General features: G+C 45.2%; 1 pseudogene; it reads left to right on the top strand.

Annotated features, from left to right (window-relative positions):
* The window catches only part of LOC141765403 (slit homolog 1 protein-like), a 55,246-nt pseudogene that overhangs the window by 36,897 nt on the left and 849 nt on the right, over positions 1-17,500 (top strand).

Here is a 17,500-nt window from a genome sequence, read left to right as displayed (position 1 = left end):
GACCTCCAGATCAGTGAATGTAAATGGGTTCTGTGGGTACCCACGAGTCTCCCCTTTACAGACATGCCCACTTTATGATAATCACATGCAGTATAAATGTGTTATTGTCTCCTATTCTAAAATATATATATTCTCCTCTGATGTTTAATCTCCTGGGTCTGATGATCTCGTCGGTTGTTTTTATAAGATCACCGTTTTTCTTTTTCCTGAAAGGCTCTTTGTTAGAAAAGTGCTCTACAAACAAAGTTTATTATTATATTTATTATAAGCTCTAATATGTCTCACCCTGCTGCTGTGATCTTCATTCAGCTCATTGTGTGACTTCTGATTTATCTGTGTGATAGTACAGAGACGACTGATCTCTTTATTCAGTGTTTTCTGTTGGGAATGGCTTTCAGCCGTCTTGATGAAAAGCTTAATTAATCTGCAGCAAATTCAAGTTGTGAAATAACAGAAAGGTTTAGAGGTGAATCATTCTAACAGCTGAAAAACACCCAATCTCCAGTTAAACTTGTGTTTCAACACAGCAGCAGAGGTTTGATCCCACTCTGTTCACAGTGTGAAGACGGCGTGAAGAGTTTTCCATTAGTGGCGCTTTTTATTAGAACATGTGTGCGTTATCACAGGCGCTAATTGTTGTGTTTTTAAATATCAAAATAACTGTAAAATGAATTGTGAATAGCGTCGCTGTAATTAATTAACGTTCCTCCACGTCTCACGTGAAGCAAACAGGATGGAGCTTCCTCTCCTCGTCTCAGAGCTCTGTACGCTTCCTCTCCTCGTCTCAGAGCTCTGTACGCTTCCTCTCCTCGTCTCAGAGCTCTGTACGCTTCCTCTCCTCGTCTCAGAGCTCTGCACGCTTCCTCTCTTCGTCTCAGAGCTCTGCACGCTTCCTCTCCTCGTCTCAGAGCTCTGCACGCTTCCTCTCTTCGTCTCAGAGCTCTGTACGCTTCCTCTCCTCGTCTCAGAGCTCTGCACGCTTCCTCTCCTCGTCTCAGAGCTCTGCACGCTTCCTCTCTTCGTCTCAGAGCTCTGCACGCTTCCTCTCCTCGTCTCAGAGCTCTGCACGCTTCCTCTCCTCGTCTCAGAGCTCTGCACGCTTCCTCTCTTCGTCTCAGAGCTCTGTACGCTTCCTCTCTTCGTCTCAGAGCTCTGCACGCTTCCTCTCCTCGTCTCAGAGCTCTGCACGCTTCCTCTCCTCGTCTCAGAGCTCTGCACGCTTCCTCTCTTCGTCTCAGAGCTCTGTACGCTTCCTCTCCTCGTCTCAGAGCTCTGCACGCTTCCTCTCCTCGTCTCAGAGCTCTGCACGCTTCCTCTCTTCGTCTCAGAGCTCTGTACGCTTCCTCTCCTCGTCTCAGAGCTCTGCACGCTTCCTCTCCTCGTCTCAGAGCTCTGCACGCTTCCTCTCTTCGTCTCAGAGCTCTGTACGCTTCCTCTCCTCGTCTCAGAGCTCTGCACGCTTCCTCTCTTCGTCTCAGAGCTCTGCACGCTTCCTCTCTTCGTCTCAGAGCTCTGTACGCTTCCTCTCCTCGTCTCAGAGCTCTGCACGCTTCCTCTCCTCGTCTCAGAGCTCTGCACGCTTCCTCTCTTCGTCTCAGAGCTCTGCACGCTTCCTCTCCTCGTCTCAGAGCTCTGCACGCTTCCTCTCCTCGTCTCAGAGCTCTGCACGCTTCCTCTCTTCGTCTCAGAGCTCTGTACGCTTCCTCTCTTCGTCTCAGAGCTCTGCACGCTTCCTCTCCTCGTCTCAGAGCTCTGCACGCTTCCTCTCCTCGTCTCAGAGCTCTGCACGCTTCCTCTCTTCGTCTCAGAGCTCTGTACGCTTCCTCTCCTCGTCTCAGAGCTCTGCACGCTTCCTCTCCTCGTCTCAGAGCTCTGCACGCTTCCTCTCTTCGTCTCAGAGCTCTGTACGCTTCCTCTCCTCGTCTCAGAGCTCTGCACGCTTCCTCTCCTCGTCTCAGAGCTCTGCACGCTTCCTCTCTTCGTCTCAGAGCTCTGTACGCTTCCTCTCCTCGTCTCAGAGCTCTGCACGCTTCCTCTCCTCGTCTCAGAGCTCTGCACGCTTCCTCTCTTCGTCTCAGAGCTCTGTACGCTTCCTCTCCTCGTCTCAGAGCTCTGCACGCTTCCTCTCCTCGTCTCAGAGCTCTGCACGCTTCCTCTCTTCGTCTCAGAGCTCTGTACGCTTCCTCTCCTCGTCTCAGAGCTCTGCACGCTTCCTCTCCTCGTCTCAGAGCTCTGTACGCTTCCTCTCCTCGTCTCAGAGCTCTGTACGCTTCCTCTCCTCGTCTCAGAGCTCTGCACGCTTCCTCTCCTGGTTTTAACACATTAAAAACTATTCAGTGTTCGTTTCACAAAATCTGGCTTTGACACATGGCGGGAGATGTCACTGTTCATTTTCATTAAAACAAAGTGCCACAGGCAGCACTTAGTCGTGTTACATCTCATGCTGCTGCACGTTCACATGCACATTAAAGGTAATAATTGATTTATTTTAAGATTAGTGTGAAATAACAGCGATGTGTCTGTTTGTTAGTTTGGATCCCCATCTGCATCACAGCTACTCTTGTGCAGAGCAGACTAGAGCTGTCACGATATCAATACGATTATCACGGCAAAACAATATCACCATAATGATATTATTGCGATATCATAAAAAAATGACGCAATCGCTTAAATCAGATCTTTAACTTTATTTGGTCCATCGTTTGTTTGCTTTCAGATCGCAGTGTGTTTTACATGGAAGTGAGTCTGAACTGAATAAACACACAGAATAGAATACAGAGGCTGAGCTGACATGATGATTCCTCACGTTTCTTGGATGCTGCTGCCTGACCACGAGAAAAGGACCAGCAGTCACTGTCTTGTTGAACAGACCTAAATTAAGTTAGACAACTTTACGTAGCACATAAGTTAGCTAGCTAACATAGTCCTTCACTATCACCGGTGGGGTCCCAACACTGCCCGGCTCCAGCCGGTCGGCCAACACGCTCACTCCGAGTCATTCAGAATGACTCTGGGTGACTACGTCAGCTGGCCAGCCGGTTGAATCAGGGCGGTGGTGACGGGCGACTCGGCCGGTTCGAGCCGGGCGGTGGTGACGGGCGACTCGGCCGGTTCGAGCCGGGCGGTGGTGACGGGCGACTCGGCCGGTTCGAGCCGGGCGGTGGTGACGGGCGACTCGGCCGGTTGGAGCCGGGCGGTGGTGACGGGCGGCTCGGCCGGTTGGAGCCGGGCGGTGGTGACGGGCGGCTCGGCCGGTTGGAGCCGGGCGGTGGTGACGGGCGGCTCGGCCGGTTGGAGCCGGGCGGTGGTGACGGGCGGCTCGGCCGGTTGGAGCCGGGCGGTGGTGACGGGCGGCTCGGCCGGTTGGAGCCGGGCGGTGGTGACGTGTGGCTCGGCCTGCTAACATTACAACTTCCTCGCTCTCCGGTGGAGAGATGTTCAGCATGGTGACTGTGAAGGTGGTGTCCATGTCTCTGGGTGCAGCCACATTCACGTCCTCAAACACTAGTCATGTCAAAACAGAAATAGAGACTAATATCTTTCATGAGGTTTTGCAGCGGTTCAGTGAAGACAGAAATGTGGTGGCAATTTGTGTGACTTTCTTTGGAGCTGTCCGTTGCTTTCCATATATTATTAATCCCGTTACTTCCTCTGCTGATCCCAGAAACTCAGAGAACTTTCTTTGACCTTTATGAAAATCTCTTAACGGGCCTCTGTTTGTGTGTGTGTGTGTGTGTGTGTGTGTGTGTGTGTGTGTGTGTGTGTGTGTGTTCTCAGGTCCGGTAGAGGCGTCTGTTCAGGCTAAATGCAGCCCATGTGTGACCTCTCCCTGCCAGAACCAGGGGGTCTGTCAAGTCCACCACACAGACCTGTACACCTGCACCTGCAGGTCTGGCTTCACGGTATGACGCCGTGTTTGTGCTGCAGAGAGGCTCATGTGATCCCGTCAGAGAGTTTGTCTGTTGTGTGACATCTAATCTAAATGTTTCCTCCCGTAGACACACAACAACGATCCATTTACAACCCTCAGCTCAACGTTTAAAAGCACTCATCCAATGTTTGATGTGTGTTTGCGCGTTGTCACTGATTATTTTGAGCCCACATCTGTCCCTGATAATAATCCCATCAGATGACTCCGTTGATGTTTTATGCTCTATATTTAATGTGTGTGTGATATTTCAGGGTAAACACTGTGAGACGCCGGTCGACGCTTGTGTCAGTAATCCCTGCACCAATGGAGGGATCTGCATCAGTGACGAGCAGACCAGAGGCTTCAGGTAACGGGTCTTAAAACCAGGGCTGTCAAAGTTAACGCAATAACAACCCGTTAATGCAAATTCATTTTAACGCCACTAATTTCTTTAATACGTTAGTGTTTTAAACCTAGAGTGAAGATACTGGTATCATATGAAACTAGGAAAATCCATTGGTAGATAACGCTCCAAATGTATGCAAAATTTTAGTGAGGAAAAACTGTCATGTCCATTTCCAAAGGGGTCCCTTGACCTCTGACCTCCAGATATGTGAATGTAAACGGCTTCTATGGGTACCCACGAGTCTCCCCTGAAAAAAATCAGAAAAAAGTCAAAACAATTTATGAAAATTTTCCCCAAAAATAAAACAAAGTCTAAAAATATTAAAAAAAAAAAAATTCTGAAAAAGGTTAAAAAAATGTCCAAAAAAAGCCTAAAAATATTTTAAAAAGTCTAAAAAAAAGTCTGAAAAAAGTCAAAAAATGTCTGAAAATGTTCTCAAAAATCTAAAGAAAGTCTAAAAATATTTTTAAAAAAAAATTCTGAAAAAGGTTTGAAAAATGTCCAAAAAAGTCTAAAAGTATATAAAAAGAAGTCTCAAAAAAGTCTGAAAAATGTCTGAAAAAAGTCTTAAAAGTCTCTTGACCTCTGACCTCCAGATCAATGGATGTAAATGGGTTCTATGGATACCCACGAGTCTCCCCTGAAAAGCATTTGAACTATTGTAATCGTTTGACAGCCCTCGTAGTGAATGAGATTTGATATGTTTATCTTTTTAAGTTTATTGTAGTGAATGTCTTTTTCCTGATTTTGTTGACTAGTCGCCGTGTAGCTGTGAATCATTACAAGTTCTTTGTCTCTTTGGTTTCATGTGTTCAGCTGTGCGTGTGCGTTTGGTTTCCACGGAACGTTCTGCGAGGTGAACGTGGACGACTGTCAGGACCATGGATGTGAGAACGGCGCCACCTGCATGGACGGAGTCGGCAACTACACCTGCTTGTGTTCTCCAAACCACACAGGTGCAGTGGGGTTGTCTCACTCAGGGACATTCAGGAGGAAACTATGATTAAACTAAATATAAAATAACAGCGTTGATCCATTCCAACATGTAAAGAAAGTACAAACTGTCCTTCTCAGGTCTGTTCTGTGAGGAAGAGGAGGATGTGTGTTCTCCAGGTAGAAACCCCTGTCAGCATCAGTCCACCTGCATCAGCAGTCCTACCGGCCCCAGGTGATAACACACACACACACACACACACACACACACACTTTATCGCTACTGGGCTCAGCAAAGTTTCAGATCCCAGATGAGATTAAAAATATAGACACACACAGACAAAGGTGGATTTTGCTGAGGTCTGTGTTGACTCCCCAAAATCCTGCACCATGTGTCATGTAATGTATAAATGTGTGTGTGTGTGTGTGTGTGTGTGTGTGCTGCAGGTGTGTGTGTATTCCAGGCTGGGTTGGGCCAGACTGCAGTATAGATTATGATGAGTGTTTGGACCATCGCTGTCAGAACGGAGCTCAGTGTGTCGACCATCTGGACGGCTACAGCTGCGTCTGTCTGCAGGGATACAGGTACGGCTTTACAATAAGATCATTTCAAAAAGCTATTCATTTATTTATTGAATATCCAGAAAACATGCTGCTATATCGTGATGTGTATTGTTATCGATAGAATGATTCGGCCCTACTACAAATGACTTCTTAACTATTGGGGGAAACATACGTACAGTATGCTAACATCCCTTTTGGTGCAACTTTAGTTAAAAATCAGAATCAGTCATTACTGAGGATCAGGAGCGGGACTGAAATGACAAAAACTCCAAATAAACGGCTGATTTTTAATTATTATTATTAAGTTAATTGATGGTTTTGTGTAACTTTAGCTGATTTACATTACATTGCATGCAAAAACATAAACATAAAATACACTGAAAATATGCCGGAAAAAAAAGTCTGAAAAATGTCCGGAACAAAAGATCTGAAAAATGTCCGGAAAAAAATTCTGAAAAAAAAGATCTGAAAAAATATCAGAAAAAAAGTCTGGAAAAAAAAGTCAGAAAAATGTCCAAAACAAAAGATCTGAAAAAAAGATCTGAAAAATGTCCGGAAAAAATTCTGAAAAAAAAATGTCTGAAAAAATGTCCGAAAAAATGTCCGAAACAAAAGATCTGAAAAATGTCCGAAAAAAAATTCTGAAAAAAAAGTCTGAAAAAAAAGATCTGGAAATTGTCCGGAAAAAAATTCTGAAAAAAAAGATCTGAAAAAATATCAGAAAAAAAGTCTGAAAAAAAAGTCAGAAAAATGTCCGAAACAAAAGATCTGAAAAATGTCCGGAAAAAATTCTGAAAAAAAAATTCTGAAAAAAAAGTCTGAAAAAAAAGATCTGGAAAATGTCCGGAAAAAAAATCTGAAAAAAAAGATCTGGAAAATGTCCGAGAAAAAGGTTGAAAAAAAAGATCTATATCTGTAAACTATATCAGGTTCGCGTGTTTTAACTTGAATTCTTGCAGAAAATTTTCTTTTTCTCTCCGGCCTCCGTGGTGAACGGAGAATCAAAAAACAATAGAAAAAGTCTGCAATTCCACTTTAACACAAACTACATCAAAACATCCGTTTACAAACCGTCACACAACTGGTGCAGTATAATCTAAGTGTCATTTATCCAGTCGGAGGCTCACTACTTCCCAAACACATGCATCTTCACTAAAACCTGACTATGTAAAACACTTCTGCATAAACAGTCTCACGCTTGCACAGGCGCGATACTCGGTCCGTGCCGAGTTTGAAGTGTTGTAAATAGTAAGGTTTTAGTGAAGATGAAGATGAAGATGAAGATGAAGGTGTTTAGGACGTGCATGCCAACCCTCCCCGGGTCACAATTCAGGAAATACTGGACATTAGAAACATGCTCTCCGTCATCATGTTAAAGGAAGACTTCACCCCCAAGATGAACATCTGGATATCAGTTTCTCAGCCCGTGTTTTACCTGGAATTCTTGCAGAAAACGTTGTTTTAGAGAAATAAAAGACGGAGAAAGGTTTTGATGAATTGAAGTAAATGTTGTCTGCGTTTAACAACCGCAGAACTACATCAAAACATCCGTTAACAAACTCTCACATATAATCCAAGTGTTATTTATCCAGTTGTATTCTCACTACATCATAAACCAGGCTCGCCAAAAATATTAGGTTTTCAAAACCAAAGCAGGGGGGTCAGAAAAGTTGAGTTTCAGAGACTTCATTCTGGTCACTCTTAGAGAATGAAAAATGCAAACATAATTATAATTAGAACACTGCAGCAGCAGTTTTATATTATATTTAATCCTCCGTGATGAATACAGAGGAAGTGGCTGTGTGAAGTGCTCTCTGACATTCAGGTCCTATTCTCTATTCTGCCCGTCAGTGGTGAGTTTTGTGAGGTGGCCCTTCCTCCGCCGTCCCTCTGCCAGCTGACGGCGTGTCAGAATGGCGCCCCGTGCGTGGAGAAGACGGGGACGGCGGTCTGTCAGTGTCTGCCGGGCTTCGAGGGTCAGAGCTGTGAGAAGCTGCTCAGCGTCAACTTCGTGGACAGAGACTCGTACGTTCAGCTCCAAGACGTCAAGAACTGGCCTCAAGCCAACATCACGCTGCAGGTGAGGACACGCATCCAGACGACATCACACACACACACACACACACACACACACACACACACACACACACACACACACACACACACACACTGACTGGTGTGTGCATGTGTGTGTGTGTGTGTGTTTCAGGTGTCAACAGCAGAGGACAACGGTATCCTGCTCTATAACGGAGACAACGAGCCGATCGCTGTGGAGCTCCATCAGGGTCACGTCAGGGTCACGTATGATCCTGGGAACCAGCCCGCCACCGCTATCTACAGGTACACACACACACACACACACAGACACACACACACACACACACACACACACACACACACACACACACACACACACACACACACACACACACACACACACACACACAGACACACACACAAACACACACACGCACACACACACACACACACACACACACACACACACACACACACACACACACACACACACACACACACACACACACACTTGTTAGTATGGAATCATAGGAATAAATAATAAAGATAATGCCATAATAAAGAATAAATCTATAAAAGAATAAGAAAATAAATTGTGGAAATATAAAGAGGAATAAATACAAGAATATATAATAAATAAGTAAATAAAAAAATGTGGAAATACAAAGAAAAAATAACAAAATAACAAAATAATAATTATGAGCATCACATTTATTTGTTCATTTATTTCTGCATATATTTATTTATGTATTCTTAATATATATATATATATATATATATATATATATATATATTTATTTATTTATTGCATAGAATAATTTCTGTATATTTTTTAAATAAAAGCATCGGTTCATGTGTGCAGGAATCGACTACTCAACCTGGGCAGGAAGGCCCGCCCAAATTGATTGACAGCTTGGTACTTCAAGTAATAGCAAAAGCAATAAGGAAAAGAATAAGGGGATAAAAATAAATAAATTTAGATTTCTTTTTAAAAATATACAGAAAAAAATAGTCATTTATGCAATCTCTATATATATATATATATATATACAGTATATGTATATATATACAGTATATATATATATATACTGTATATATATATATATACTGTATATATATACAAATAAATGAACAAATAAATGTGAAAATAAATTAAACTACATATAATTATTCTTTTATATTTTGTTATTTGTTTAAAAGCGTACATAATCTCGTTAATAGCCATGGATGAATTTGTCGTGCAGACGAGAGATTCAGCATCCAGAGTTAAAACAAGACAAACACACTTAGGTGTTATTTAGCAGCTAAAACAGTGTGTGAGATATTTTAGTAATGACAGACTTTGATTCTCACAAACTGCCGTTTTTGGTCGCATGAGGTTGTTACGGGTTACCATGGTTACATGTCTCCAACCGGCGAGGAGACTCTCAGGAAGTGACGGCGTAAATTAATGCTCAGTGCGTCCGAAAAGATCCGTACTACTGTTCACTCACACAAAAGTATGATGAGTATGTAGTAGTGCATAGTGTGAGATGTCAGATGAAGAAAAACACTCACAGCTCAAAGGATTAAAACACATCATCAAAGTATTCAAATCTATTTTAAGAACTCCTAACAAAGTCTTAACCTCTGCCCCAAGACACTTTCAATCTGGTCCTTAATGATGAGACTCATAGATCGAAGCCTGAGTTCATAAATCTACGATCACATCCTTTGTCTTGGGAACGTTTTAGCTCCAGAAGAGACTCATCTCACCACTCATCGTTAGAGCCGAGTTAAACGGCGTTTCTCTGCTGAACCCGAGCAGCTCAACACGTGTAGCGTCGCACTTCACCTGTTGACTCCAGCCGGTGGCTACAGGTGGATCAGGCGTGTTCTCATCAACGGCTGAGTGTCGGTTGAGCCGAGCGATCCGCCGGACTCCCCGTCGGCTCGCTGTAGCCCGGCAACGCCGCTCGCAGCGTGTTGGTGTGTGATGATGTGTGTGGTTGTTGTTGCTCAGAGCGAGCGATGCAGTGTTTGGGAATGTGGATGTGATGACACACCGGCAGGTATTCTGGTTAAATCACAGATGCAGCCGGAGGACACTCGAGGCTGAGTGTCCACTTGATCAGGTGTCGAGTGCTTAAATGTTCAGATGGTTCAGTGTTGAGGAGGACGAGGCTCGGTCAGCCTCACACACACACACACACACACACACGCGCACACACACACACACACGCGCACACACACACACACACACACACACGCGCGCGCGCACACACACACACACACACACACACACACACACACACACACACACACACACACACACACACACACACACACACACACACACACACAGTCTGAGGCTATTTGTGTGATGAGCAGCTTCAGAGGAGACGAGCTCGAGAGCAAATCATTTGAAAAGAGAAAAGAGGAAGAGAACAGAGAAAGAGCCGAGTCGTGAGGAAACAGAGAGCTTGAGACTTGAGAAAGACGGACTGAGATTCAGAGAGCTACAAAGAAGTCATTTAAAAGCCAACACAGACCAGAACAGACCTGCAGGAGTACAGTACGCTGCCTTCAGATGAAACCTGTCAACTCCTGTTTACAGCGGGAGAAGTCGTGTACACGATATTCTTGGCGTTCAAGTGGTTAAGTGGTGAGAACACCGCTGCTAGGCAACGGCATCTAGAAGCCACAGAGGCTAACCATTTAACAAGCTAGCTAGTGAGTAACATGATGTAGGAAATGTAAAGACATAATGAGGAATGAGGAAGAAGATGAGGTCGTTGGAATATCAACGTTTCAATGAGTGTCACCTGTCATGACCTTAGGAATGTGCAGCATGTTTGTATTTTTCCAGCACACTCCACATGTAACATCTGTCATCTACATCTGTTACATGTACTGTATGTGAAATCGGAGCGAGGGACTCAATTTGTCCAACTTCCTAGGGGGCGCTAGCGAGCCATCACACACAAGCCCGAGATCCTTAAAATATCTCATATTTTCACCGCGTCTGTTAAGTCTGCCAAGTTTAACAACTTTGTGAGCAGGTTAAGGTCGTCAAATAGGCCATTCATTTGGGGGGAAACGAAAAAGAAGAATTCCTCCAGTTTCAATAGGGCCTTCACCGGCCCGACGTTGTCGGTGCTCGGGCCCTAGTAATCCCGTTTCCCAACATTTCCTGGCCCTTTACCTTCCCTTTTACCCGGTGAATACTCAAACAGGTCCCTCAGTGATGAATATTTGGTTTAAGGTTGAATCCAAAACGAGAAGGTTAAACATAAAACACCTCACTGAAAACACGAGATCCCAGAAACTGACAAAGTCTCCAGAATATCCGCTCTCTCTTCCTCATTCTTCGTTCCTACGTTTAATATGAAGTGTGTGTGTGTGTGTGTGTGTTCTGCCCTCTACGTACAGCACTGAGACGGTGAACGACGGGCAGTTCCACACGGTGGAGCTGGTGACCTTTAATCGGATGGTGAACCTGTCGGTGGACGGAGGAGAGCCGACGACGCTGGACAGTCAGGGCCGGAGCCAGGCGGTGGCGGGGGATGCTCCTCTGTACGTAGGAGGTAAGAGGCAGAGAGACAGCGGAGGGGAAACACACCTCATGGAGCTGAAGTGTAGGGTTCTGTCTGACCGCCGGTCTCTCTCCAGGTATGCCCGAGGCGGCGATGGACGCCTCTCTGGGTCTCTCCTCTCAGACCCTCAACATGTCCAGTTTCCACGGCTGCATCAGGAACCTCTACATCAACCACGAGCTGCAGGACTTCACCCGCAGCCACATGAAGCCGGGGGTGGTGCCGGGCTGTCAGCCCTGCCGCAAACTCTACTGTCTGCACGGCATCTGCCAGCCCAACGCTGCACCGGTAGGACACCTGGGACTGGGGGCGACCTGGGGGCGACCTCCGGGTCTGAGAAGTGAAGCTGATGATGAAGAGCCTTAAACCTTCATCCTGTCTAGCAGCCAGCAGGGGGCGACTCCTCTGCTTCTATAGAAGTCTCTGAGAAAATGAGCTTCTACTTCTCTCTTGATTTATGACCTCAGTAAACATTGTAAACATCAATACAGCATGATGTTCTTTTGGTAAATGATGGTCCCATTTAGAGTCAGATAGACCATTGGTGGACCAGCGGTGTTCTCACCACTTAACCACTTGAACGCCAAACACATTGTGTTCACGACTTCCTGTGTTGTAAACACGAGCTCACCAGTTTCATCTGAAGACACCATACGTCCACTTCATATATACCATCCTTGTTGGCCAGTTTGTAATGATCACATTTTCATATAAATATCATCTGTTTTGCAACGACGTTGGTCAAAGAAGAACATGCACAACCAAAACCTTAAAGTAACATCACGTGTGCTCAGCCTCGTCAGACAGAAGGACATATAATCACGCTATCTTGGGGTAGACAAAGCAGCGTTGTGCAACAAGTCTCTCAAAATACCAAACCATGACCCCGACCACGACCCCGACCACGGACAATACACAAATCATACGTCCCCTCATGTCTAATACATTTAACTACAGTTGAAGAACACTTGAATGTTATTTTATGGCAGAGCAGCTGAGTTTTTAAAGAGCTCTGAGGGACAGAGAATAAAGGCGGCGGCGGCGGCGGGAGGAGAGAAGGTTAACGATGTTTCAGGAACAAACAGTTCTTCTGGTTTCTCTCTTTTCAGATGATGGATAAAGTAGTAAACACGCTGTCTTTCACAGGGTCCTCAGTGTCACTGCCAGCCAGGTTGGACGGGTCAGCACTGTGACCAGCCAATCACAGGAGGCCTTACTGGAGCGGATGTTGTCACCATGGCAACCGGTGTCAACCCGTGCGAAGGCAGCAAGTGAGTGTGTTCCGTTCTGTCGATCCTCGTCACATTAATGTCAGCTTTCTGTTGATTCCTTCACGTTGAGTCTTTTCTTCTGCTCGTCTTCCTCGCCGCGTTCATTCATCCAGGTGTGTGAAGGGTGTGTGCGTGGCGTTGGACGCGCAGACGTACCGCTGCGACTGCGAGGAGAGATACCGCGGCGCTCTGTGTAACCTGCTGGAGGAGGAGGAGCCGGCGGCGGGTTCGTGCCGAGGGGGTCTGCGGTGTTTACACGGCCGGTGTGAGGAGACGGAGGATGGAGAGCGCTGCGTCTGTGAGCAGGGATACACCGGAGAGAGCTGCGATATAGGTGAGGAAGGCCGAGGAATCAGGGCGGGAACTGTGACGGCGTGTTAGGGCCAAAACAACAGATATGATCTGAGTTTAGAAAGTCACAAATTTACAAGAAAAGAAATAAGTTTTTTTCCTCAAAGAACCTCATCACACAGACGCCGCCGTCTGCTGCGTATTCTACCTGCAGTGGACGACCTCATCAAATTATACTTTGCAATCGGCTTCAGCAAATAAAGAAATACTAGAATCACCAGATTATCATCAGCATCCAGACTGTGAAGAGACATGGCTGTGAATCAGAAGAAAACATCAAACTGATTTGAGTCTTTTTACCTCTTTAATCTCACAGAATATCCACGTTGTTTTCTCGGTAAATACGACTTTAATACGAGTTTTTCTCAGAATATTACCCCGCTCCCCCGGCTCCAAAATGTCTTTTTGTTTTGCATGAAAATACAAAAGTGTCATCAGAGCATTTATTAGAAATAAAAAGGTATATATTTCCTTAAACATCAAATCAGTTGACAAAGACTGAGAATAAGGCAACCATAAACATATATATCACATATCACAGGCTGCCGGTATCTAGCGGTGAGGTCGCAGATTTCAACAATTACAACTCCTAGTGTGCCAAGCGTGTCGGATGTATGTATATATTTATTATTATAAATCAATTAACAACACAAATCAATGACAGATATTGATCCAGAAACCCTCACAGGTACTGCATTTAGCATAAAACAATATGCTCCAATCATAACATGGCAAACTGCAGCCCAACAGGCAACAACAGCTGTCAGTGTGTCAGTGTGCTGACTTGACTATGACTTGCCCCAAACTGCATGTGATGATCATAAAGTGGGCATGTCTGTAAAGGGGAGACTCGTGGGTGTCCCTGTATGACATGGTTGGTATCGATGGATTCATCAGGTTTTATAGTTTCATATGATACCAGGATCTTCACTCTAGCTTTAACACTGAGCCGCTACAATTAAAAAATCACAAGTTGTGTTATTGCGTTAAAGAAATTAGTGTTGTTAAAACAAATTTGCGTTAACGCGTTATTATCACATTAACTTTGACAGCCTTATTTCACACAAATGTCTGACGCCCGGGACAGACTGGGACATCAGCAGCGCGTGATTCACGCGCCGGGTGTTCAGACCAGCTGCGTTTCAGCTGCTGCTGTCAGCTCTTTCTTTCTACATAGAGTTTGCCTTTCATAATGACCATTTAATTTAATTATAAATGTCATTTATATTTATGTTAGACAGAGAAAGATTCAGAAACGTGTGATAATTTGTAAATAATAGTAATAATCCACCATTAAAACTCCGTACTGTATTCATTCATGGAGCTCTCCAAGTCACTGCATGTTCTACGACACTGCCCGGCACATATTTCAGAATAAAAGCCTTGTGTTAACAAAAGAAGGAATTCTGTCCAAATAAAAAAAAAAAACACTTTACGGCTTTTATATTGAAATGAAAGCAGGAAGTGTTAATTTCAAAAATAAGTCTTTACTTTTTTTCATGTCTGTAACATATTCTACAGATAGAGACATACAAACTGTAGTAATGTTGCTGGTATGATGTCAATATACAGTCAATAGATCACCTTCACTGTCTGTTGCTGCTGTGAACCGCACGGCACGCATCAAAAACAGGCGAGACCTCGAATCTCTAGAAGAGCTGCAGCCGGGCCGCAGCCGAGCCGCAGCCGAGCCGCAGCCGAGCCGCAGGCGAGCCGGCGTACAACATGATTGTAGTTGTATTAGGAACTGTTTGTTTTGGTAAAACGTAGTTCCAGTGAAGGTTTTTGTAATCCAGTATATTGTTTTTTAAGGATATTAGGATATGTCTAGTAAAATGTGTTTTTTTGTAATTTGGGTGAATTGACCGTTTAACTGCTGAGGCCTGGACGCTCTCTCATCAATCCTCGCCGTGCGTCTCCGTCCACAGAGTCCCCGTGTCGAGGCGAGCCGGTGAGAGATTACCACCGCCTGCAGCACGGCACCGTCCTCTGCCAGACGTCCAAGCCTTTCTCCTGGGTGGAATGTCGGGGTCGGTGCCAGGCGGGAACCGAGCCGGCCGCCGCCGCTCCCTGCTGCGCTCCCCTGAGGGTCCGACGCCGGCGGCTCACCTTCGAATGCGACGACGGCACCTCGTTTACGCAGGACGTGGAGAAGCCTGTGGAATGTGGCTGCAAGGAGTGTGTGTAGTACTCACACACACAAACACACACACACACACACACACACACACACACACACACACACACACACACACACACACACACACATAAACACAACACACACACAAACACACACACACACACACACACACACCAAGCTAAAGAGGTACACACACTGTAGGGATCCTATCACTGATCAACGGACGTTTTGCTGTTTGTTTTGTGTGTTTTAGCGCACAGTTTTGTAACATAAGACAGTTCTTCCCTCTCGAAACATGAAATCAACGAGTCAACCTCATCGTCATCTTCCTCCTCCTCCTCTTCCTCTTCGCCTGCTGCAGGACGACCTGCGCGCTAACTACCTAACTCCAGCTCCTTTTGAATACACGCCTCCATATGCCAGGCAATCCAGGCAGCGACTAGCGGGGAGCTTCCTCTGATCTCAACGTCCGTCATGTTAATCAGGACGGTTTCTTGAGTTTACGTTTTACTTACAACAGCATCAGTTCAATTATAGACTGAATATAAGAAGTGGACGTAGTCACCGTGACGTCACCGGTCGGTTTGTGGACTGCCGTTTTGAAGCCTCGGATTTGGTATTTTGGCCGTCGCCGTCTTGTTTTTTTGCAACCAGAGGTGACGGGAGGGGGGTGGAGCTAAGTACAACCGAACGCTGAATCCTCCGATCAGACGGAGTGCGTTTCAGCGGTCTGCGGCGGCTTCTTCTTATTTGTTATTTCAATGAGACTGAAGCGTGAGACTTTGTCTGATCAGACATCTCTAAGTGACCAGAATGTTAAAATGAAGTGAAAACTGTGAAGGGGTTAATAAAGTCGTAAGATGAAAACACGGACAACTCCCAGACCGGACAACGCCGTTAACGCCGTTATTGGTCGGACAGCTTTGAAGAGCAGACAATAAAACAAGCTTATCTTCTGAGTTTTAAATGTTTGTACTAACTCCAGTATTGATAGGGAGCAGAGTTCTACGTTACCCAGTGCAGGTTGTTCTTTGACCAACGTCACTGCAAAACAGATATTTATATGAACATGTGATCATTACAAACTGGCCAACAGAGACGGTCTATATGAAGTGGACGTTTGGTGTCTTCAGATGAAACTGGTGAGCTTGTGTTAACAACACGGGAAGTCGTGAACACGATGTGTTTGGCGTTCAAGTGGTTAAGTGATGAGAACGCCGCTGCTAAGCAACGACAACATTAACGTTACTGTCGCCGTCTAGAAGCCACAGAGACTAACAAGTTTTCCCCCGGAGCCTCGTGGGCCCCTTTACATGGCCGGGCCCCTTTATATGGTCGGCTTGAGCCCCAGTGAGCCCGTATATATTAGAGACGGCGGTGGCGGGAGAGTGTGTGTTGTCGGAACAGGGGACCGACGTGTAGTCTGTCATGTGTCGCGGCCACAGTGACCATCGTAACCGTGTGTAACATCCTGTAGTCTGATCCCGGCATAAGACACTTCAGCATCGACTTCCCTCCTCAGACCCGGATGGACTCGGAGGTCGCCGCCTGTTTTCAACATGATAGTGTATAAATTAAAGGTTGTGGCTTCATGGTGAAGTTAAGATACACAATGAAACCGCTGCTCACAGTAGAAATCTTTAAATGATAAAATAAACCACTGAGGTCACTGAGTTTAAACTCATCACACCCCCCCATCACACGCAGCCTGAAGGTCAAAGGTCACATGGTTCACGGGGGGGGCAGCAGAGAGGTCATGACACGTTTCCATCGCTGCTCACCAGACGCCCTTTCTCCCTGTTCAGACTGGCGAGGGGGAGCTGGGAGTGTGTGTGTATGTGGTGAACTTCTATCTTTGTGAGGACCAGTGTTCAGAGGTCTGTTTTAGGGTTTAAACTTTAAACTTTAAACAAGAGTTAAAGTCAGAATTATGGAGCTGCATATCCAAACTATTAACTTAACTTAACAACTATTAACCCTTTGAACTCTCAGTGCCTGCATTGGTAGTTTTGTTTATTGTGATGTCATTTCTTGGAGTATCTTTAAATGCTTCATATCCCTAAAAGCTGTACTGAAGTATTGACATTTTGTCATAGATATATATATACTGTATATGTATATGTCTCTTTAGCCTGCCTCTCATTTGCACTTGAGTCCTCACTGCATTAGACTTAACCGGCTGTGTTACCTTCATTATGAGGCTCAAATATGTTTCGCAGCTCCAGACGGATTAGTTTTAATTTAAATGGATCTTTTGATAGTAAAGGTTGCTGACCTTATTGATGAATCGACAATGAAAACACCCGTTAGTTT

This window comes from Sebastes fasciatus, chromosome 3, assembly GCF_043250625.1.
Source record: "Sebastes fasciatus isolate fSebFas1 chromosome 3, fSebFas1.pri, whole genome shotgun sequence".
In the NCBI taxonomy this organism is placed as follows: Eukaryota; Metazoa; Chordata; class Actinopteri; order Perciformes; family Sebastidae; genus Sebastes; species Sebastes fasciatus.
This window is presented reverse-complemented; position numbering and strand designations above follow the sequence as displayed.